The sequence below is a fragment of the Protopterus annectens genome, chromosome 3.part0 (genome assembly GCF_019279795.1).
Source record: "Protopterus annectens isolate FY-2018-M chromosome 3.part0, PAN1.0, whole genome shotgun sequence".
In the NCBI taxonomy this organism is placed as follows: domain Eukaryota; kingdom Metazoa; phylum Chordata; order Ceratodontiformes; family Protopteridae; genus Protopterus; species Protopterus annectens.
The window spans coordinates 372,162,943-372,188,017 of NC_056731.1; the positions used below are offsets into that span (position 1 = coordinate 372,162,943).

The following is a 25,075-nucleotide window of genomic DNA, read 5'->3' on the forward strand; positions in this document are numbered from 1 at the left end:
AGACTCTCCCCTATGGTAAACTGTCTCAATGACTTAATTTTAAAACTTCCAAGCCCTTCTCAACTGACTGCTCCTTTAGGGGGAAAGATTGCTCTGCAGGCAAAAAACTGGGACAAATGGGTTTTAAATATACTTTCCCAAGGATACAGATTCCACTTCCACACCTTAGCAACCCCAAACGGTTATAAGGGCTATTCAAACGTTCCCAGAAGAGAAAAGGGGACAAGGTTTCTACTCAAGACTTTTCCTGGTGCCCAGAAAAGACAACTCCTGGCGTCCTATCCTGGAGCTCTCTATCCTAAACACTTTTTTGGTGATCCCAAAATTCAAGATGCTAACTCTTCACCAGTTGCTTCCTATGCTAGGCTAGGATGCCTGGTTGGCAACACTGGATTTAAAGGAAGCCTACCTGCACATCCCAATCAGGGAATCTTGCAGAAGATACATACGCTTCAAAGCAGGCTTCATGCACTATCAGTTCTCTGCACTGCCCTTTGGCTTATCTACTGTGCCCAGGGTATTCACAAAATGCCTAGCTCCAGTCATTGCATTTTGCAGGCAAAGAAATATTCAAATTTACCCATACCTGGATGATTGTCTAATTCAGGCAGAAAGCCAGGATATACTATTGCATCATCTGGCGTTTGCACAAAAGGTGCTAACTTCCCTGGGGTACACCATAAACGAAAAGAAATCACATCTTGTACCCTGCCAACAAATTGTATATCTGGGAGCAACCCTGAACACAACTTCCCAGATGGCTTTCCTCACGCCAGAGAAATAAGTTCATTTGACAGCTTACTTCAAACTAATGGCCACAAAGACCCTGCTATCTGCAAGACAAATACTGCAAGCCTTGGGGTTCATGGCCTCCTGCATTCTTCTAATTCTATATACAAGACTGCATATGAGGAAACTACAATGGTATCTAAAAAGCCTATGGTGTCAACATTCTCAGGATCTAGAAGCAATGATTCCTATCATACCTTGCCTACAGTTAGAGTTCCTTTGCTGGGCAGAGGCCTGCCACCAAAACAAGGGACTGCCATTCACTCTACCCCCTGCTGCCCAAACCCTAACAACAGACGCATCAGACTATGCATGGGGGGCTCACTTGGCAGGGAAGTGCATTCAGGGCAAATGGAACCCAAGTCAAATGCACCTGCATATCAATCAAAAAGAAATGCTAGCTGTACAGAATGCTCTGACAGCCTTCATGGACCACATTCTTCCAGGACAATTAATGGTAAAGACGGAAAACACCACTGTTATGTGGTACATAAACAAGCAGGGGGCAACCCACTCATACCCTCTCTGCAGACTAGCCATGGCTCTGTGGGACACAGCCATGAGCTACCAAGTGCACCTACAGGCTCAGTTCCTGCCAGGAAAGCTAAATACACTGGCAGATGAACTAAGCAGAAATCTCATGGACCCACACGAGTGGAAACTGGAACCAAAGACATTCAACATGTTGATAAACAAATGGGGGAGCCCAGAGGTAGACCTATTTGCCTCCCCCCAGAACTACCAATTGGACAAGTTCTGCAGAAGGACTCCCCACAAACAAGCTTGGAAAGTGGATGCCCTGTCCTTCACCTTGAAAAAACTATCAGTTTATGCCTTTCCTCCTCTGCCTCTCCTCTCCAAGGTACTACTAAAGATCAAACAGGACAAACCAAGGATGATACTGATTGCACCAGACTGGCCACACCAACACTGGTACCCCCTCTTACACAGTGTGTCACTGCTGGCACCATGGCACCTGCCTCAGACCCCTACCCTGCTGTCCCAGCAGGAGGGCCAGATTCTGCACCATCAGCTTCCAACCCTGAACCTGACAGCTTGGCTAATTACCTGATCTCTCCATTACCATCCCTCAGTAAACAAGTGCTGGATGTCATTCTGAAGGCAAGGAGGCCTAGTACTAAAAAATCTTATGCTGTAAAATGGAAAATATTCTGTTCCTGGAACCAAGCTCAGGGGATGGGCACAGCAGCACCCAATTTACCTCAGATTCTTCAATACTTAACTGAGATGCTTCACAAAAGCCTTTCCTTTTCCTCCATCAAAATTCATGCCTCAGCCATTTCAGCTCATTACAACACAGAACCGCCCCTCTTCTCTCATCCACTGCTCAAGCAGTTCCTCAGAGGGGCCAAAAACTTAAGACTACCCAGGAGACCCCAACTCCAGCCTAGGACCTTAACTTTGTATTGGAAAAGCTCTCTCTACCTCCTTTTGAGCCAGCTGCAAATGCAGAGTTGAAATTCCTTTCTTGGAAAACAGCCTTCCTTTTAGCCATCACTTCAGCAAGAAGGGTGTCTGAATTACAGACCCTTATGGCAGTGGAGCCTTTCATCATCTTTCATGTAGACAGGGTGTCCCTCAGGACTAATCCCTCCTTCATGCCCAATGTAATATCCAGTCTGGCTCTTAATCAGTCCATTCATCTGCCAACCTTCTTTTCTAATCCACAGAACAAAGGGGAATGTATACTGCACTCCCTAGATGTGCACAGACAACTTAGATTTTACATGGACAGGACTAAACCTCTCAGGAAATCTGAACAGCTGCCGGTGGCATTTGCTGCAGGGGCAGAGGGGAAGGCCATTTCAAAGAAAACCATTTCTAAATGGATAGGCCATTGCATTAATTTCTGCTATAAGCACCATGGAAAACCTACCCCACAGGGGATAAGACCACATTCAACCAGGGCTGCATCTACCTCTACAGCCTTTCTCAGAGGTGTCCCTACGAGGGACAGCCTAGAAGCTGCTACCTGGAATTCTGTACATACTTTCACCAAGCATTACCATTTGCCAATTTTCTCTAAATCCAGAGCTGGCTTTGCCACTGCAGTCTTGCAGGGCCTTATAGCTGGTCCTAATGCTATCTAATTTCCTAATCCCATCCTTAGCTTTAGGAATCTACCTAAATGTGATGACTGCAACAGTGAAACACGAAGAACATAGTACAGTTGTGTACACTTGCCATAAATATAGATGTTCGAGTATATCCACTGTTGTAGTCCTGGTTACCCTCCCTCCAGCCCCCTGACTTCTTCTGGTTATGCCGCTATTCCTTTTTTATTATGGTTAAAGCTTTTTGGTGTATTTGCTTTATTGTGGGAGATGTAACCTTGTATATATATTTAATTGCTTCCCATTAGGGGGCACCTGACATCTGGGGCAAGGAAAAACTGATGTAATGGTGTCGGCTGCATGCTTTATACCCCTGACTACCTGACGTCATGGAAGATGAGACAGCAACTGATGCAGGACCCAAGACTTTGATAATCAGGCTGACTGAGGGCTACTGCAAGCAGATAACCCAAATGTGATGACTGCAACAGTGAATACACTTGGACATCTACATTTATGGTAAGTGTACACAACTGTACTTTGTCTAATCACTCATAAAAGTTAGACTAAGTGTATAAAAGTGTACACTTTGTAGTAGCCTTTATGAATCCAGCATTATATTTTTTTACATACTGCAGATGCACAATGTTATAAATAAATCATATTTTGAATATGCCTGAATTTCTGTTTCATTTTGAAAACAGCCCAAATGATTTTGTGTATATACAACGTTGCAGTTAAATTACACAGTTCATATCTCACAAAAGGTCATAAACTTTTGCAAGCCATTTACATTCCTTTTATGAAGCCTTTAGCATTAAAATATACTATATAAAATAAACCAAAAATATATGCATAAACCTTAGATTTCCATGCCAAGAAAGTAATTATCTCTGTCAGCGCAATTATCTGTGTATGTAGGGGTAGGGCACACATATGCAAAGGTGTGTAGGTGCATGTGTGGTTCTCATTTTCAATCTCCCATGTATAAATTTGCAACTACCTTTTACAAAGATGTTACAAAAAATATTCAGCTTGTCACTAAGGCATTTCAATTAACTTCAGAATCATGCATTTGTGCATAACCTTTTTGTGATAAACATCTGCACAATAAGCACGCAGAAATAGAAATCAAACCTGGCATTTTGGAATGTGACATTAACTGCCAGTCCAATTATTTTCTCTCATAAGTCTTTCTCTGCTATAAAAACATTACATAAAACTATTAAACACTTTAATTTAAATGTTACAAATCACTTGGCTTACAGCCAGCATCTAGGCCTCTTTATATTAAGACACAACTAGCAATGAATCCTTTTCCTATTTCACTGGATGAGAACCTGTAAAAATGTTTTTTTTTTTTGTTGTTGTTAATTTGTCATGATTACGTCTTACAAAAGCAAACATTAAATCAGGACATTTTTTAAATTTAAAACCTTCCATATAAAACAGGTCAGGTATACACAGCACATAAAATAAAAATTATAACTTTAGTGGCATAGCTTTGTGTTTATTAGGAGTTTATATAGTACTTCAGGAATGTCAATTTTCAGTTACTGAAAAAAAAAAACATTTCAGGCATCTTAAGCTAGGAAAAAAAGACATTATATTTTGATTTTGTAGATTTATGCACACAGTTCATTTGGGAAAACACACTTCAATCATTTGATTTTACACCTGTCTCTCTTGGGAAACTGTAAGCAGCAAAGACCATGTAATGAATTCACACATGCTCCTGCTTTAAGATGTTTAGCCATACATAGACCAGTCCATGGCAAATACTATATTGCAAAAAGTGAAATTTTGAAATTCCGTTGCCGTAACAGAAGTGATGGCTAAAAAGTCCTATCTTTGTAGAACAAAACAGTTCAATAAATACTTTTAAATTCCTGAGAATTCACATTCATCAGTCTATTTGTGCATTCTTTATTTTAAAAATTCCTGCCATACACAGCATGAATAGGTACTAAACTGTACAGCTTCTATTAATGCATTATAAGCCCAAAGCTCATTAATTTATTAGCTTCTTATCTCCAGGGAAAATTCATATAAATACTTAAAAAATTGAAATGTGCTCAAGGTCAATACATATGCCAACTAAGAAATATAGAAGTAGGTGCCTGACTTCATTTTTGTTTGGAAAGCACATACTGCCATGAGCCAATGTCTGCTGCCACTAACCTGCATATTTCATCAAGTTTCTCAATGAAACTTCCAAAGATAACTCCTGTCAGTTAGTTATAAAATATGTTTGATCCTTGTCCTTCCTTCTTGCCACTGCTTTACCCTCTAATCTGAGTCATAAATTTTATAGGCAGATGAGATAACATGCTAGATTCCTTTTAGAAAATGTATCTGGCTGTGCTAAATGTAAAATGTCTAACTTCATGTCTCACAAGAAGTTCACTTGTCATGGCAAGAAGCTTTATTTTCCAGAATAGTATTGACAGCTCCTGTGATACACAGAATGTGAATATAATCATGACAAAATACAAATACTGAGTTATATATATAAAATGAAGCATGCCCACCTTATGTGGTACCTTCTGGAAAATTCTTTCCAATCATAATTCATGTTTTTAAGTTAATGACAACAATATGCAGTCTTAATCTACTGATGACTTACTGGGTTACATTTCAAAATCTTCTCAAACTCTAAGTTAGTCTGCCATGGTCTCATGTTTTCTTTCACACAAGCAACACTGCCATAATTATAGAGCATATAATAAAAACAAGGACAAATTACAATGACAGACTGTCTATGCTTCTAACTGCTTCTCCTAGGAAAGCAATATTCAATAGTATTTCTTTGTCCATAACAAAACAGAGCAATGCTCTCTTATCTAAACCCATAACATGCAGCTGTAGCAAAATGTTTTACAGAATACACATTCTTTCTGGCCTAACTTGCTCAGAAATAATTCTCACAGAGCACAAGTATACTTCCTGGCCTAGCTTGCATAAAATAATGTCTGACATACTTACACTACATAAAATCAGTTCTGTTGCTTATATTTTTATTATACACATACATTTTATATATATGTCTATATATATATATATATATATATATATATATATATATATATATATATATATATATATATGATAACTATCAGAATTACAATGACAGCAAGCTCAATTGTTGCAGTAGGATTCTCATAGCCAAAAAAAACAATGAATCCCAAAACTACTTATTGCTTTGGAGTGGGGATAAGGCTGGAAGTTCATTTTTATTGACTTTTATTCCACCTACTTTAGCACTCAGTATTATTGGAATCAAGCTTTCTGTCATTGTGTACCTGACAGTAATCCACACACACACACACACACACATATATATATATATCATCATCTTCTTTTGGCTGTTCCCATTAGGGGTCACCACAGCGGATCATTTGTTTCCATTTCTTCCTGTCCTCCGCATCTTGCTCTGTCACATCAACCACCTGCATGTCCTCTCTCACCACATCCATAAACCTTATCTTAGGCCTTCCTCTTTTCCTGTTACTTGGTAGCTTCATCCTTAGCATCTTTTTCCAAATATACTCAGCATCCCTCCTCAGCACATGTCCAAACCAACATAATTTTGCTTCTCTGGCTTTGTCTCCAAACCTTCCAACCTGGGCTGACCCTCTAATATACTTATTCCTAATCCTGTCCACCCTCGTCACACCCAGTGCAAATCTTAACATCTTTAACTCTGCCACATCCAGCGCTAACTCCTGCCTTTTTGTCAATGCCACTGTCTCCAACCCATATAACATAGCTGGTCTCACTACCCTCTTGTAGACCTTCCCTTTCACTCTTACTGGTACTCGTCTGTCACAAATCACTCCTGACACTCTTCTCCACCCAGTCCATCCTGCCTGTACTCTCTTCTTCACCTCTCGTCCACACTCATTATTACTCTGAACTATTTTTTCCCAAGTATTTAAACTCATCCACCTTCGCCACCTCTACTCCTTGCATCCTCACCATTCCTCTATCCTCCCTCTCATTCACACACATATATTCTGTCTTAGTCCTGCTGACCTTAATTCCTCTTCTCTCTAGAGCATATCTCCATCTCTCCAGGGTCTCCTCCACCTGTTCCCTACTCTCACTGCAGATCACAATATCATCTGCAAACATCATAGTCCATGGGGACTCCTGTCTGATCTCGTCTGTCAACCTGTCCATCACCATTGCAAATAAGAAAGGGCTCAGAGCTGATCCTTGATGTAATCCCACCTCTACCTTAAACACATCTGTCACTCCCACCACAGACCTCACCACTGTCACACTACCCTCGTACATATACTGTACCACTCTTATATACTTCTCTGACACTCCCAACTTCCTTATACAATACCACAACTCCTCTCTAGGCACCCTGTCATATGCTTTCTCTAAGTCTAAAAAACACAATGCAACTCCTTCTGACCTTCTCTGTACTTCTCCATCAACACTCTCAGAGCAAACATTGTATCTGTAGTGCTCTTTCCTGGCATGAAACCATACTGCTGATCACTAATCATCACGTCCCTTCTTAACCTAGCTTCCACTACTCTTTCCCATAACTTCATGCTGTGACTGATCAATTTAATCCCTCTGTAGTTACTACAGCTCTACACATCACCCTTATTCTTAAAAATCGGTACCAAAACACTTTTTCTCCATTCCTCAGGCATCCTCTCACTTTCCAAGATTTCAATAAACAATCTGGTTAGAAACTCCACTGTCATTTCACCTAAACACCTCCATGCTTCCCCAGGTATGTCATCTGGACCAACAGCCTTTCCATTTTCATCCTCTTCATAGCTATCCTTACTTCCTCCTTGCTAATCCATTGCACTTCATGATTCACTATCCCCACATCATCCAACCTTCTCTCCCTCTCATTCCCTTCATTCATCAACCCCTCAAAGTACTCTTTCCATCTGCTCAACACACTCTCCTCGCTTGTGAGTATGTTTCCCTCATTATCCTTTATCACCTTTACCTGCTGCACATCTTTCCTAGCTTGGTCCCTTTGTCTAGCCAATCGGTATAGGTCCTTTTCTCCCTCCTTAGTGTCCAACCTTTCATACAACTCTTCATGTGCCTTATCCTTAGCCTTCACCACTTCTCTCTTTGCCATGCACCTCATCTCCTTATACTCCTGTCTACTTTCCTAATCTCTCTGACAATCCCACTTCTTCTTTGCCAACCTCTTTCTCTGTATACTCTCCTGTACTTCCCTCATTCCACCACCATGTCTCCTTGTTGTCCTTCCTCTGTCCAGATGTCATCCCAAGCACCTTTCTAGCAGTCTCTCTTACTAGTTCTGCTGTAGTTATCCAGCTATTTGGTAACTCTTCACTGCCGCCCAGTGCCTGTCTTAACTCTTCCCTGAACTCCACCTCACAATTACCCTTTTTCAATTTCCACCATTTGATCCTCGGTGCTGCCCTTACACTCATCCTCCTCTTCTTGCTCACCAGCATCATCCTACAAACCACCATCCTATGCTGCCTTACTACACTTTCCCTGGTCACCACTTTACAGACACCAATCTCCTTCAAACTGGCCCTCCTATGTAAGAAATATATATATGGGTTATGTTCAGAATTTCAAAGACCAAAACTTCGAATCTCATATGATCGAAGATCATATGTTCGAAGTTTTAAAACTTCGAAATCCTGAATGGAGATCGGCATACAGCACGGACCAGGAGATTTCCCTTGTCCTTGCTGTAGTGCGATCTCAGAGTTAGTATATTTAAGTTGCGGGAGGGTGTGGGGCACAGCCCCCCATGTGGGGGGTGCAGGGGGGCTTGCCCCCCCCTGCATATGCTTGTTTTTTATGTGTTTGGTGGTGTTTCGGGGGAGGGTTCACAAATTCAAGATTCCAAGATGTCAAGATTTTGAACTCAATGTTCTGAACTCGAGATTTTGGGATTTCGTAATTTAGAAGTGAACCCATATATTTATATATATATAGTGTGTTTGCCTGTGTGTGTTCATAGGTTCATAGGTACATAGGTAAGTACTAAGCTAACTGCCCTTGCGAGCCATTTTAAGCCTAGCCATTTATCCCTTGTGAGTCTTAAACCCTGCACCTTGTGCAAGGTAAACACCTTAACCATTAAGCCAGTGAGTGTGTGTGTGTGTTTGTTTCTCTCTCTCTCTCTCTATATATATATATATATATATATATATATATATATATATATATATATAGATAGATAGAGATAGAGAGAGAGAGAAAGATAGACAGATAGATAGATATATGCAAATATTAACAAACTCAGAAAAGCTATGTCAAGTTGTAGAAGTAGCAATTAAGTCTACTGGAGAAGATTATTATGTATTTTATTTATTTATTGGCATTTGATTACTGGGAGAGTCTGATGGGATAGGAGCCCATTTTCAGTGGAGGTCCAGGGAGAAAAGCTATAAAGCATTACAAAACATTTTAAGAACAATAATTTTACAGTCTTTAAATATAATACAAAAGCAACCACAGTTTAAATAATTATACCAAATTAGACATAATATGAAAACATTGGTTAAGAATAGATACAAGTTATATGACATGATTTATTAGTTAGAGAAATGTTAGCCAGTTTATAGAGCAATTAAACATAAGTTAGAATAGTACTGGAATTGTAATACAAAGTGATAGAAAAGCAGACTTAAGGTATATTTAGAGAGAAAGCTAGGAAAGAGAAACTGATAGAAGTAAAGATCTGATTGAAGAAAGGAGAGTAAGGTGATGTAAGATATGAATAGGTATTTGGTCACATTTCGGGTTATAGTTTATCCTGGTGTTGAGAAAGAACAGATTCAGATTTTGGCTAGGAAGTCTTTCAGAATGGTTTTGAAGAATGGGAGGGATGGCATTGACCTGATGGATACCGATAAGAACTTCAAAGCCTTATCAACATGGTACGAGTACAGACAATGCCCAGCAGATTTGATAGGCTTGTGGACAAAGAGGATTTTTTGTCACTGGAACATAATGACTGACTGGGTACTTAGGTGTGCAGAATGTTTTTAGTGATGGACAAGCAGATGGATTCTAGATAATTTTATAGGTGGTATGTTAGTTGATGGGGGTAGTTCTAAACAATTTAGGTTTTTATAAGTGCTATACAGTGGTGGGTTCTGAAAGGGGATATTTGCTGCAAATTCAGCAACTTTGTTATAGCATTGTTCAAGTTTTGAATTGTGTGATGCCTGAAGATTAGTAAGGATAGAAGCACCACAGAGAAGTTTGGAGAAGAGATAAGTAGTGGCGAGTGTAACTTTAATTGCATGAGCGAGAAAGATTTTGGCTCAATAAAGTATCCCTAGTTTTTGATGAGTTTTCCTTAAGCAATGTTTGTATATGCAGGACAATTTTAAGATTACCATCCACTATTGTCCCTAATGATTTCCTATGAGAAGTGACTTTAATGGTTGCATTATCAAAAGAGGGGACTTTAAATTTTGTTTTCTCATGGGAGGAGGAATTGGGGGAAAAAAGTAGTAGTTTGTTTTTTTAGGGTTGAGCATGAGTTGTGAGTAACAAAGTCATGTTTCCGTTGCTGTTAAAGCTTCCTGATTAATTTTCTGGAGGAGTGCCATGTTGTCAGATGTGCAAATGAGTGTGGGGTCATTTGTGTACTGTATTAGGGAGGTCTGTTGTGTGGATTTATTCAGGGTGTTGGAGGGTGTGGGTGAGAATGTTGAAAAGGAGGGGACCAAAGATAGAGCCTTGTGGTACACCAGTGATGACTGACAGGTATGTAGATAGGGTGGAGTGCCATTTTACTGACTGATACCTATTGGATAGGTAGCTTTTAAACCATAGAAGGGTGGGATGAAAGAGACCTAATGAGGACATTTGAAGTAGAAATTTGCTGTGACAAACTGTGTTGAAGCCTTTAGACAAGTCTAGAAATAAGGATGAGACTAGTTTGCCATTATCCCTAGCTTCATTGACAGCATCTGTATAGGTTAGAAGTGCAGTGTTAGTACTATGGCAAGGATGGAAGCCATGTTGTGTAAGGGGATAGGAGTTCTTCCTGCAAGAGATAGTTTAATTGTTTTTGAATACATTTTTCAAGCATTTTGGAGAGAAAAGACATGACTGCCATAGTCTAAAGTTAGTAACATCTGTTGAATTTTTTCCTTTGTGCAGAGGGATTATGTGTAACTTTTTCCAGGGAGATGACTGTGGGATTCCTGGATTGACCTATTTATAAGGATTAAGGAAGGCGATGCTATCAGCTGCTATTTTAAGGTACTCATCTGGAAGGTCATCAGCTGAAGTAGAGCATGGTTTGAGTTTATTTATAAGCATTTTTATACAGGATGTGGGCACAGGTTTAAAGATGAAAGTGGATGCAGTGATACATGGCTGCAAGGCAGGGTTGAGATTAGATGTTGGGGAATCATTGGTTAGAGATGCTATACTATCTATGAAATAAGAGTTGAACTGTATGGTTGTTTCAATTGATGAGTTATAGGGAGAAGGGCTACAGTTGAATTTATGGCCAGGATGCAGTATTTTTAATGGCTGTTCATAATTGTTTAGGGATGTGTTTACTTCTATTCTGAAAGTTATTGTAGTATAGTTTTTTGTCTTCATTAATTTGCTTTTTAGTATGATTGCAAAACATTCTGAAGTTTTCAAGATATTGTGGTGTTTTATGTTTTTGCCATTCACTCCATGCTTTTTTATCGATCTTGCATTCATATTCTACTCTTTTTTGATAGCCAAATTGCATTATTTATTTTTAGTCACTTCCTTCTCAGACATTCAAGGTCATTCAGGATATTCAGGAAAATTGTATTGAATTCATTTACAGCATCATCTAAGGGGAGGATTTTTAGGAAGTTCCAGTTAATAGATAATAGTGTCGTAATGAACATTTTCGGGTTAAACTTAGGTTGCATGTTGTTTTCTAAACACTATTTAAGTGGATGTTTGAGCTGTCTAGTTATATAGATTGGGAGATAATCACTGAGACAGTCATACACTGTACCTGAGGTGATGTATTTGCTAGGGTCTGATACTAAGATCCATTCTAATAGGGGAGTTGATGTCTTGCTATAATGTGTGGGGTTATTAATTAGATGTGTGAAACCAAGCCAAGTAAGTTCACATTAGATGTAGGGAAGTTAGAGTTTCTGTCCAACCAAATGACATTCATATCACCTACTAGTATTATTTTTTGTGGAATTGTTATGAATATCTAATGTTGGATATCTTCCAGTACAGCTGTATTGTCACCAGGAGGGATGTAAACAGTAATACATATTTGATTATTATTGTTTAATTTCAAGAACGTAATAAGTTCTGCTGAACTGAAGTTTGGTATTGGTTTGTTGTAAGGGGAAATGTGGTAGTTTTGGGGAAATATTAAAGCAATGCCACCACCTCTCTTCTTTATACAATCATTATGGTTGATATTAGAGCCAGGCAGTGTAATTTCAGAGAACTTTATGCTGGGTGTAAACCATGTTTCAGTTACAGCAAGAAGACTTATGTTGGGTAATCAAGGGATGTAGTTCAGCAATTTTATTTCTTATGTTTCTAACATTTATGACAGCAAAAGTTAAGATTACTGGGGTTTGGGGCTGACTGCTGTAGGGTTATAGTAGTGTGTGAAAGAGAATTGTCTTGATGCTCATTGTGATAGGTGGGGCCAGAAGTAGGGTGAATCTCTCCTCCTAGAAGGATTTTAGTATATTAGGAAGTTACTGATATTTGTTTTTTGGAGAGTATTTTATTTATTTTTATTTAACATTTGTTGACCAGGAAAGTCCAACTAGGACACAGCCTATTTTCAGCAGATGCCCAAGGAGAAACACTCCAGACACATGTCTTTGGAATGGAGGAAATCAGAGTACCCAGAGAAAATCCACACAAATGCAGGGTGGACATGCAGACTCCACCCAGAAGACACCCCAGCAGAGAACCGAACCAGATGCCCTCTTGCTGTGAAGTGTCAATGTTAACCACTGCACCACTGCACTGCCCAAGACACAACAGGTTGCACTGAGATTTGAACTCAGATCACTGGATTCAGAGTCCAGAGTGCTAACCATTGCACCATGGAACTGGCTTATTTTTCCACTTAATTTTGTTTAGTTTGAGTTGAAATTGACTTAATTCATCTATATTTGGAGTAAGGATAAATGGCATCATAGATAGGTTTGGTGTGATGTATGGAGAGTGTATGGTTGAAGTATGAATAGGCAGTTGGGACAGAGTTGGAGATGTGTTGAGAGGTATTATAGTCATGGTAGGATGAGAGATAGCCCAATAGCAGGATAAGAATAGAGGATAAGCTGAAGACTAGCATAATTAAATAAAGGGATCTGTATGCTATAGTTAGCAGGTAGTAGGAAGGTAGGGATCGAGAAGGAAAAAGAAGTTCTGGGCAGAAACATATTTAGCAGTGGTGGAGTCTGAAAGCTGATAGGGGGAAGGTAGGAAAAAAGCATTCTCTATTGAGGAAGGCAGCTAAGTTGTCCTAGTATCTTCTCTGGAATGTAAGGAATAGATAGGTTTAAAAGGCTAGGGTATGAGAATGTAAGAAGAAGGGAGGATTTTTTTTGGGGGGGGTAGAAAATGCAATGTAGAATAGATACTTTTAGGGAGGGGTGTGACTATGAATGAATATAGTGAAAAGCACTATGGGAGGAAGACAGGTTGTTAAAAATGGCAATAAAAGATTAAAAAGAAGTTAGAAACTAGGTAAAAAGAAACAAGAGATGTTTGCATGATAGTAGTAAAGTTGTTTGAGAGGGTTAGGGAATAGCAGTCACATGTGTATGTATGAAGTATAATAGCAGAGTAAGAGGGGTGAGTCTGAAATGGTGTTATGGGAGTGAAGCTTAGCATAGCAAGGCTGAGTGTGATAGGCTTCCACCCTCAGATCAAATTATAACAGAAATCAATCAGTTTATAGCAGATACAAAGCGTTTAATAGAGAGGTACAAGAGTAGAACAGGTTTTCTTTCATTTCCTGAATGCAGAAATCTGTCATCCAGAAAACTAAGTAACTAGTATATATAGTGTAATGTATTTGTCAACAGAAAGGACATTACCAACTTAGTAAATGGTCCTTAGACTGTAAGGTGTACTGTTTTGGGGGTTGATAAAGTCAATTTCCTACACAGACAGGTGTTTGACTAGTTGAAGTTAATACACAGTAAGGTTCTTCATGTTAAATCTGCTTACATAGTACGAAGACAAAATTCTCAGGGAAAACATTTGGGAGCTGGCCCATATGGCAGATCTGCTGCAGTATTAGGACTGAAGTAGTGACCTCAGGTATTGAAAGGAAAGAAAAGAGAAAAAACTCTACTAAAATGTGATATTACATTGAGGCAATAAAGTTAATACTTATTATAAAAAGAGATGGAGAAAGGACCACAGTGAGTCACAGCAGGAGAGCATGGGGAAAGGATAAGAGAAGAGAGATGATAAAAAGGTTTATGAATGTAAGCTGAAAGTAGATTAGCTGCAGCTATACTAATAGAGAACATCAGTAATACAGTGTACAGATATTTATATAGCTATATGTATATATATATATATATATATATATATATATATATATATATGTAGAGAGAGAGAGAGAGAGAGAGAGAGAGTGAAGCCTCGGCAGGGCTAGCCACCCAGCGGTGTAAACCTTGGCTCAAGATTATTGTCACTGTGGAAGTGAAACCCTGACCCCATGTGCAAAATGGGAAAAAGGTGTTGCGGATGGATGGATGCATGGATAGAGATAGAGAGACAGAGAAAAGAGAAAGAGAGAAAGAGCTATAGAGAGGAAGTTTTCATAACACAGCACTACACTGAATAACACAATATAAAACCATTACGTAGTAAATATTCACGGGATCAACCAGTATATCAGGAGTGTTTTATCTATCCATGTATCCACCTGTCATCTGTCTATTTACCTATCTTTATCAAAACACCCATCAACTGACATTACATACTTCTTAAAAGGCACAGGCTCAACATATATAAAGCTTATCAGATTTGAATGAAAGTGATACAAATACAGCACACTACCAAGGTCTATACATTGTGCTACACAGTCTTTGCACAAATAAAAATGTAATAACATATGACACATACTTGCACTGTGAAGGGAGTTTGTGATTGAATGAAATAGGAGAGAACAGTGGGGGACATTTAGCAATACTTTGTACTATAGTGACCCTCCCACCTTCAGGTCAAATTATTACAGACAGTAATCATTTTATAGCCAATGCAAACCAAATGACAGGTATAAAGTAGAACAGGTTTTCTTTCATTTCCTGAATGCAGAAACCTGTCAGCCAGGAAGACGAAGTAACTGCCATATACAGTGCAAACTACTGGTCAAGAAAAGGACAATGGCCAGTTTAGTAAGTCATCCTTAGACTGCAAGAACTACTCTTTTGGAGGGGGAGATGATAAAGCCAATTTCTAGCACACATAGGTATATGATTAGCTGAAGTTAATACATAGCAAAGTGCTTCATGTTAAATCTGCTTACATTGTACAAAGACAAAATTCTCAGGAAACCATGTGAGAGTTGGCCCTTATGGAAGAGCCCCTGCAGTATCAAGGTCGGGTGCAATGACCACAGGCTATTGTACAAAGACAAAATTCTCAGGGAAAACATTTGGGAGTTGGTCCTTATGGCAGAGCTCCTGCAGTATCAGGGTCAGATGTAGTGACCACAGGCTTTTGTACAAAGACAAAATTCTAAAGGAAAACGTTCGAGAGTTCGCCATTATGGCAGAGCTCCTGCAGTTCAGGGTCAGATGTAGTGACCACAGGCTATTGTATAAAGACAAAATTTTCAGGGAAAATTTTTGGGAATTGGCCCTTATGGCAGAGTTTCTGCAGTTTGTAGTGACCACAGGCTCTACACCGTGAAGGAAGCTGGTGACTGAGTGAATGAGGAAAGATTATAAACTGAAATTTCTTTAACCACTGTTAGAAAAAGAGTTGCATTTTGGAATAATGGTTTAGGTGTTTACATCACAGACATAAGGTACAGGGTTTGATTCTTTCCTTTGGTCACTGTCTGGCATGCAGTAATCTGCAGACTGATTGCATAGTATTTACTATTTACCTATGAACAGCTGTTAGGAAGTCTAAAAGCTTTCTTCCAAAAATCAGTTTGAGCCTTTGCATTTCTAAACTGAGTGGGGAGTTTATTGCTAGTAGCATGACCCCCTAGACTAAATGGTTACTCCCTTGCTACAGTCCTGAAAGTCAGTCTTTGAAAGTTTAAACCACCACATCTTAATACCTTAGTAGTTGTACATGCCTGACAGATGACACTAGTTGTAACCACAGATCAAGAGGAGGACACTAGTCAAGGTGTAGGAATCTGAAGATAATGAAAGCTAAATATAAGATGCTTCAGGTGCTTAAAGGCAACCAAATGACCTTCCTTAATTTGATGCTGTGATGCACAATCAGATCAGATGGTGTAATAAGCACAGCATTGTCTGGGGCAGAGTTATATTTTGAGAAGAGCTGAGTGCCATACTGTGTGCGCATACTTAAGCTTAGAAATGAGGAGGTTAATGTCAAAGGCTGTTCATTCTTTGATCATGAGGAGGTTGAAACCTTATAAGAGGGCCAAAGGTGCTTATTAACATTATTTTTCCAGTTTTCTGTATAAAGGATACAATAAAGCATTGGACTATGCCAGACTCCTAGGTATTTACACAGATCTACTTCAGCTCAGTCCATGTTTGGATGTTAGTGATGGTTTTCTAAATGATCTTTACTGCCTTGTGAATTCAAGTTGCAGTTTTATTTGGATTATAGTAAGAGAGGGCCTGGAGTTTAATAAGATATGCTCATCAAAGTAAAGGTTTAGATAGTGACCAGAAAGGTCAATGGATAATGTGATAACTAGGAAGAACAGTATTAGCCCCATGATAGAACCCTTGGGGCTCCAGTAAGACATGTATCCTAAGGTTCTGTAATCTATGACTGTGTGATAAGTAGAGTACAGTCAGGTAGCTTTGGAATCAACAGATAAGGCCACTGCCAAAGCTATACCTCATTAGTTTGAAAATCAGTGGGGTGTAATTAACAGAAATTAAATATTTTCTGGTATAATTAAAGTTATCCCCATTTAGGTGACCCTTATCTGTGCTGGAATGGAGGGTGTCTGTTGCAGTATTGTTTGGGGGTTAAAGTCTTTCCAAAATCCATGCTGTATGTCATATTATCAGAAATTAGTCTGAGAAATGAAAATGCCTTAGAAAGATTTTTAAAAGGGCTTCTGTTGCCACTGGTTTTTGCATCACTGGTGTGCAGCGCAAAGTAATTGCCATGGGTTGTGAAAACTGAGTTGTCTGCAATTTAGTTAAATTTTACTATATGATCCAGTACCTCTAAGCAAGTTTTGAACCCAGAATCAAATGCTAATGGCACTTCTGTAACATGGAGCAACCAAAAGAGCAAATAAACAAGCCTCCTTCCTCCGTGTAATTGTATGATTCATCAGCAAAGACTGATCAAAGCATTACATTTATGATTTAATACAGATTTGGACCCATGGAACATTGAAATGAACAAAATAAACTAGCCCCACCTAATGCACAATATGCAGATGGATGCATCAGCAACAAAGACTAAACAGAGCATAAGTTAACAGGTTAATATGTGTTCTGAGCTGTGAAACATTCAAAGGAGCAAAAGAAGCACCCCACCGACACACAGACAGGTGTCTTAGAAACAAAGACTGAATTATGCAATATATAGCCATTTAATATTCCCATAAGGCTAGTACAAATGGGATTTTGCATGACTCTGTCTTACTTAGGCAGTTGTTGGCATCTTTCTAAATAGTATGAGTGCTTATTTACCAGCTCCACGGTGTCCATGTGTTTACATAAATACTACAGAAACTATAAAGTAAACTTGAACTCATTTCACCTCACAGCAAAACATGGTGTCACAGTGGGATCATAGAAATCATCACAGCATGTTTTTGTTTTACAGTTGTAACATTGGACTCATAAATGACCATCATCCTTTGATCACTTCAGCTTGAGAGAATCAGGATTTAAAACTGCAGCAATTTGACAAATGTGTCCTACCACCAGGATCATCTTCATTTGCCTAAACAACCCCTTGGCAACAAGCTTTTAATTTCAGTAAATATTGATACAAATTATTGGCACCATCCCTCAAAACCCTAGCAGTTCATTTGAAAACAGAATCTGCACCTCTGGTCATAGCAGAAACAAATGCCATTTCTGAATTGAATTGACTTCATAGAACTCAGACAAACTGAGAAAACATAATGATTTGAAAAATCTGCATCAAACAAGAAAACACGTGTACAAAAGCTATAATACCACAGCTTATCTTCACTCCTGAGAAACACCAAAGATTTGATGAAACAGAAATAATAAGGCAGCTAAAATCAGTAAGAAGAAGTTCTCTTCAAAATTATTCATTAACTGTGTATAACAGTTTCAGCATATTCATCAAGAGTTCTACCTTACTATCAACAGTGCCAGCATTATTGATTCTCCATTGTAAATTGGTAGAAATGTGGATGCAGTTAGTGCAAAAGTTTACAACATCTCTTCAGGACTGCCTGAAAAAAGTAAAGAAGTCCAAGTTGCAGCTCTTCCATATCTGGCAGGTGATGACACAATTAAATTATTTAATACACTATCCTTATTAAATAATAGTAATATATCTAATACAAACTATTTCTTCAATAGAGTGAGCTTAAAATGGAACTTGTAGTGTTTTCCAGTTGTTTCAGAAATCATAGTTCTTATAAATCTACTGATGCATATGTCCCTTACTTTGAGTACATAGTTAAAGACTGTGAATTTGTCAATTTTCAAAAATCATTGATGGGTGATAGAACTGTATATTTTGTAAAAGAAGGCAAAGTTAGAAGCAAATTTGTCTGAATCTGATATGACACTGGATAAACTTGTCAGTATATATATATATATATATATATATAGAGAGAGAGAGAGAGAGAGAGAAGCAAAGTAAATCAATATTCAAAAGAAAGAGCGTGGAAAAGATATGAATGTGTGCAAGACTAAAACAACACTAACTTCTGTTGGTAACAGGACAATATGTGAGGTTAAGGTGTAATGTAAAAATGCTTCTAACAGGTGCCAACAAAGAAAAATTCAGTATTACATGAGAGTGATGAAGTTTTCAGCTCAGCAGGTTACAATTTGTTAGAGGTGTGATTGTCAGAATGAAAACAAGATATGTCCATTTCTTAATAGAAAGTGTTGTAAATCTGGTAAAGCCAATCATTTTTCACAGTTATGCAAGTCTGGAAAGAAAGGACACAATTTGGAAATAAGTGATGTCCATAAATGTAATGGCTTTGGAAACAGCAATATGTCTCCTGCCTAAACTGACCTGTGTAAGTCAAATCATGAAAGCTACTAAACTTTCTGCTGAGACTGTGTGAAACTCAGCAAGTATGTCAGTATAAAAGTCACTGAATTCTGAATTTGTGCATAAATAGTAAGTTTATCGCATTTACATTAGATACAATGGCCAGGTGTAGCATCATTACAGAGAGCTCACTGAAGTTATTGGGTATCGTAAACTTCCAGCCTGTATCAAATATTTCATTAATGACTTCTTCTGGGCATGAAATGCAACCATTCTTTCAGAATAAGCACTGTTGGATGCACAAAAATAAAAAAAGAAAAGTTATTGTTTAAAGTTTTGTCAGTTCAAAAACCTAACATATTCGGAAAGCCTGTGTGTGAAATGATGAAAGTGTTTCACTGAATTCAAAGCTTGCAGATAGCATAGCACTATACTAGAGAGTACAGTATTGTCAGAGATAATGATTCATACAGTCAAAGACTGTCTGTTGTAGTTACAGTCGAAGCTTTATGTTTGCTTTAGCACTGAGTTGCATAAGTTCATAACTTTAGTGAATACGTTAAAGGCCTTTTGACCACTGAGGAACCTGATGCTCTGGATTCCATGTCAGAAGTCATGGTTGCCCATCTAGTTACCCAGTTTCTTTTTGAAGGTATAGCTTGATGAGCTGAGGAGAGTTTCATGGAAAGGGTAAAGTTATTCCATAGAGGTGTGAAACTTTGAGATATGACATTGCCAGGTTCCAAGGTACTGATTACATTAATATTTACTGAGGGATAGTGTCCTCTTATATTTAGATCATGGGGAATATTCTAAGTGAAGAGTATCAAATAGTACATTTATTTTATTTATTTAACATTTGTAAACGGGTAAAGTCCGACTTAGAACAAAGCCAATTTTCAGCAGAGGCCTGGGGAGAAATGCTCCAGACACATGTCTTTGTAACGTGGGAGGAAAATGGAGCACCCAGAGGAAAACCACACAAACACAGGGAGGACATGCAGACTCTGCACAGAAGGCACCCCAGCATCGAACCAGAGAACCTCTTGCTGTGAGGCAAAACGCAACCGCTGCACTACTGCACCATCCGTAAATAATAGTAAATACCTAAATAAATACATATATAGATAGATAATAATATTAAATAAAATAACATTAAATAAAACATAATTGTAAATACATAAATAAATACATATATACATAGATAGATGCAAACAAATAAATAACAGTAATGGTTTCTATAATGTTTCGTATATCATTTAAGAAGGCAGCATTATACAGAGAATAGAGTCATTGTCTTTGCCTATAAGAAAAGCCTTGAAGCCCTTCATTTATCTTTGTTAGGAATCTTTGTACCTCTGCAAGTTGAACCAGATGCCTGAGAGTAAGTTAGAGAACAGGGAATGGTATTCTGCAACTAATCTGATATGAATATTTATAGAGGGACAGGTTCCTCTCAACCACAGCCCTCAATCCCATGAAGGATCAGGTGACAAATGCATATGCTTTGCAGATGGTAAAGGTGATATGCGCTTTACATGAAAGGTCATTGTCTACAAGAATTCCAAGATCATCATCAGCAATTATTCCAGGTTCTTTTACAAGTTTTTCAGCCTTTAGTTGTTGCCCATCAAGAGTGCATGGACAGCAACAGGAGAAGGACATTTTGTCAAATTCCAAAATACTGAAATTTGACATTGAAAGGAAGGTCATTTCTACTGCATCATTCATGTGCTATAAGTGCCATTTGAAATGAGGTGGGGTTATCGGGGTTAAGGTCAATGCTTTTAAGTTTGCAGTCATCTACACATTTGGTGAGCCAGACACTGGAGTCATTTCTGACAACTGAGAAAAAGATTTAAAACAGGAGTGGTCCCTGAACAAAGTTTTGATTTGCCTTACTGATAACAGAGGATGTTAAGAGTATGATTTCTTATTTTCTTTCCTGCTTATGTAATCATGTTGTCATTTGTTGACTAAAAATATCATGGAATATTTAACTTTAGATCCCTGAGCGTATGTATGTGTCCATCATGGGGCATAGTGTTGAAAAATTGAACACAATCAACATTAGATGCACAGACAGATAAACCTTCATTCAGCATAGCTGTCAGATACAAAAATATAAGGTTAAGCATAAAACAGCTAGCTACCTTTGCCAAAAAATGTACTAGTTTAGATCATGGAGAAGGATGTTTCCTGTAAGAGCCTTAGTAAGTTCCATGATGATTTTGTCCAGAACCTTGCATAACATGCATGTGAGGCTTATTGGTCTGAAATAACTAGGGTCTATAGAAGTACCTTTCTTATGGACTGTGACCACAGCAGCCCACTTCTGAGTATCAGGGACATAGCCAGTTTTAATACTCCATTAAAATGTGTATATTGTGTTTTACTAAGCTACTTCTGATTCCACAAATTATGCTTCCTGTTATCTTATCTGGTCCCATGGAATTGGTGTTTCTTGATCTTGTTGAGAACAGATGTAATTTTAGGAAGGATCATATTACAGGGAGGAATAGTAGATGAATACTCATTTGTGGCTTGAAGTTTGCTTCAAATAGGTATGACTATTAGCATTATCTGTTGGCTCTATTACAGTTATTTTGTTCTAGCACACTATTGCTTAATTCCCATACTTTTTTTCATATTGTATGATGTTGTCATGATGGCAAGTTTTACCTTAAATTAAGTTTTGAGTCTTTTGAATGTTTTAGTGAGTTATCTTTCAATGGAGTTGACTTTTGCCCTGTTGCATTGTGTTATGTAAAGTATGAAGGTTTTGTATCTTCTCATTAATAATGTATTGATGCTGTAATTCCACCTTTCAGATTTATTGCAGAATGTTCTGCTATATTTATGCCTTATGGAGATAACTGTATTGATGCATTTATTGAAAATGCTGCAGAGGGATATGGAAGATTCACCAATAGATTGTGAAGGGGGTTAATATACTGTCCCCATTGACTGATGTAAAGTGATTGTTCAGAGCAGCATAACTGCTACTAAGATAAAGATAGAATCAATTTTTAACTTGGCTATGTTTGGTGTGCATGAGAATATATGCACATGAATACCTATATGCTTATTCATTTCAAAATATAAAGTCTCAGGAATGGATAGCAGTGTATTGGAAAGTACAAATAAAAACATGTCAAATGATGTTGGTGCACTCAATGCTGAGAATTTGTCCTCACAAGAGAAATTATCAGAGTTTATTTATCATTCTGAAATAACTTAAGAGTTACAGTTATTAAAAGATATGATATTGGTTGAATGGCCAGACAACAGGCAAAAAGTTCTGTTATAGTATAGCTAACATGATGATGTTTGTGAATCAGAGGGACTGATGTGCAAATAATGAGCAATTATTCCAACCCAGCTATATAGTCTCCCTAGAGAATACATGAAGCATGCTTAGAAACTTGTAGGTATGGAGAAAGAGCACATGATGTTTTATACTGGTCAGGAATATGAAAAGACAATGAAGTGATGATACAACTTGTCAGATGTGCAACATGTAACATAAGAGAAATTTCAAGGATGCAATGACACCTTACAACATTTCAGACAGACCATGGAGTTAAGTTGTTATGAATTTGTTCAATCCATTTCAAGGATAGTCACTGTCTTACCTAGTCTTACCTATAACAAATTCAATGTTAAGTACCCTGAGGTTGTCAGACTCAAATATAACTATTTTTCAAACTGTAATAATACTGTTGAAGTCAATTTTTATGACATAGTATTCTTAAAGTATTCATTGCAGTTAAGAATTTAAAGCTTTTTCACAAAAAACAGGAGTTGCAACACATTATATCTTTGCCAAAATGTCTTCAGTTAAATGGACATAAAATAATGATTCAGACTAGAAAAACATAATGAAAAAAAATATGTTACCAACATAAAGTAAACATGTTATCTCATACTTCTTGAATACAAAAAGCATTCTTGTACAACTCGTACAACTTTTATCTTTATGATTATTGATGAGGAAGTGAATGAGAACAAAGCTGTCAGCATCTTTTATTCTGCTTTATCCAGAACAAATACTAATGTATAAGCTACCTGGCAAGCTGCTCAGCAAACACAAAAGTTCTACTATGGCAGGTCAACTAATACATTGATTTTATATATGGAAGAGATAGTCAGAATTCTGAGTCCCCTTAAATATCTGAAGCAGCAAGAAACTGTTATCAGCATGTCTAAAACACCATGGTCCTAAGTTGTCAAGACAAAAGTGGATCTTGCCTGCAGGAATGCATATCATTTGTACTATTGACTGTTTTCATCACAGTTTATTGATGTAATTGAGAAATTACATTAACGGACATTTTAGGTTGGGAAGTATCACAATCACGTCATCCTGAAATTGTTCTACAATGTGAGTCACAGGTAGTATAGCAATGACAGTGTAAGGGCCAATTCCTTGATGTATCGGTTGCTTACTGAGTTGCTACTGTGAATACTCAGTTGTTTCCATGTCGTAGGTGACTATGAGAATGCACTTCACCTCACAGCAAGGCAAAATGCAGCATTAAATTAATAATTTAATCAGTATTCCATCCTAAAAGTTGATTTGCTCCCTTTTATTGATTTAACTTCCTTTCTATGATCTGCTTCAAATGCTTAATTACCTGTCAGTGATTATTTAACTTAACGTCATTGGACTGTTGGCTTGCTCTATGGTACCTCTGGCATTTTTAGCATTACAACTAGGGTACTACTACTGTTTGCTAACTATATTATTAGAAATGTCATGTGTTTATCTGAGAACCTTTGCTGTAGTATAACAAAGGCTGTGATCTTACTTTTTTTCTTTAAAAAAAACATGATTTGGGAAATACATTTGCACTTTAAGATTAACAGCTATGAAAGGTTTCTGGATATATGCATTCTGCTGAATGTTTTTTACCATAAGCTCTGTCAGCAACACTAAACCTTTTAAGAAACTGTACAGCACTAAGTCAAAATGTACAGTCCATTTATGGGGCCCTAGAGATCACTATCCAATAACATTAAATGTTTTGTCCTCTTCTTTTGCCCCCCATTTTTTAAATGCGTATGCAGTTGTGCTACTGTATTTTTTCTGCCCCTAGAACTATATGGTTGTGCTTCTGAAAGATATGTTTACAGGACTTTAAGTTTGATTTGTAGGTATATTGCATAATCTAAGGCTTATATTGTCAGTTAAGATAGTACACAATACCTAATGTGTTTTAATTTGATAAATATCTGTGAATAACTGCTAACAGCTGATTTAATTTGCCTAGCTGATATGTGTATTGCTAGCTAACAATTTCCTGAATTAGACATGGTACTAATGGCAGACTGAAAATAGATATGCAAAACACCTGAATGCGCTATCATCCTTGCACAGAATGCATGTAACTTCCCTTGTCTGATGTTCTCATAACAACTCTTTGTAGGTAGAATATTCAAACAAGAAAAAAAAATAATAAAAATCCTCACCCACCATTACCCTGGGAGTTCTTCTCAGATATGAATTTCTAACTTCACTTGGCTGGTGGTTTGCAGTCAGTTCTCTAAAAGTTTTCACTCCATCTGGTTTGCTCTCACACTTCACGTAAAATACCTAGGGTGCTACTACTATTTATTAACTTTGTAATTCACAACGTTATGTGCCCAGCTGGGAACATTTAGTGCTGAACAGGAAAGGCTGTGGAAATAAAAGCCATTTCATTGAAAACAATTATTTGGGAAACATACTTGCCTTAATTCCTAAATAGGCTCCCTACTGAAATGTTGGCACTCCAAATGGCAAGTAATGACAGGCCGAAAAACAAAGACTGGAAACACAGGCGAAGAGCAAATCTTGA

The 25,075-nt window shown here is 37.9% G+C and overlaps 1 protein-coding gene and 1 non-coding gene across 2 annotated transcripts in view; one reads left to right on the forward strand and one right to left on the reverse strand.

The window, feature by feature from the left end:
• VOPP1 (VOPP1 WW domain binding protein) overlaps positions 1-25,075 on the forward strand; it is a 1,075,975-nt gene that overhangs the window by 437,080 nt on the left and 613,820 nt on the right. The gene's annotated exons all lie outside the window — the stretch shown is intronic.
• On the reverse strand, positions 12,868-12,939 carry TRNAQ-CUG. Its single transcript has one exon. It is a non-coding gene; the product is annotated as a tRNA-Gln (tRNA).